The following is a 708-nucleotide window of genomic DNA, read 5'->3' on the forward strand; positions in this document are numbered from 1 at the left end:
AATTAAATAAATAAATAAATAAATACCAAGTCAGACCATTGGTCCCCCTAGCTCAGTACTGTCTACACTGACTGGCAGCAGCTCTCTGGGGTTTCAGGCAGGGCTCTTTCCCAGGAGATGCTATCGGGAACGGAAGGTGGGACCTTCTGCACGCGACGCAGATGCGAGCTGCGGCCTTTCCCCAAACATAAGGAGAGCCTCAGATGCTGCCCTGGCCTCCTTTGGGGAAAGAGCAGCACATTATCCCCAGTCAGACCGTTGGTCAATCCAGCTCCGTATCGTCTACCCAGACTGGAGGCACCTTTGCAGCGTTTCAGGCAGAGATGCCAGGGACTGAGCTTGGGACCGTCTTCCTCTGCCACCGAGTGAAGGCCCTCTCGCCAAAGCCAAGCAAGATTCTAGTCCTCATGACGCCGAATAAAAGGCTTCGTTACATAGGGTCGCAGGAAGCTGCTTGATATCACTGCTCTGCCATTGTCCACACTGACTGGCAGCGGCCGTTTCAGACAGGGTCGCTTTCCCAGCCCGACTTGGCGATGTCGGGCGTGGAGCTTGAGACCTTCCCCCTGCTTTGCGCTTTCCCGCCGCCCAGTCTCGCAGCCGCCTGCTCCGCCTCGTGGGTTGGAGTTGGGCCAGCCGCCCGCCCCGTCGGACGTGTGTGGCGAAGGAGCGAAGTGGGGCGTGGGCAGGCAGGCGGGGAGACTACGA

Source organism: Rhineura floridana, chromosome 17, assembly GCF_030035675.1.
Source record: "Rhineura floridana isolate rRhiFlo1 chromosome 17, rRhiFlo1.hap2, whole genome shotgun sequence".
NCBI lineage: Eukaryota > Metazoa > Chordata > Lepidosauria > Squamata > Rhineuridae > Rhineura > Rhineura floridana.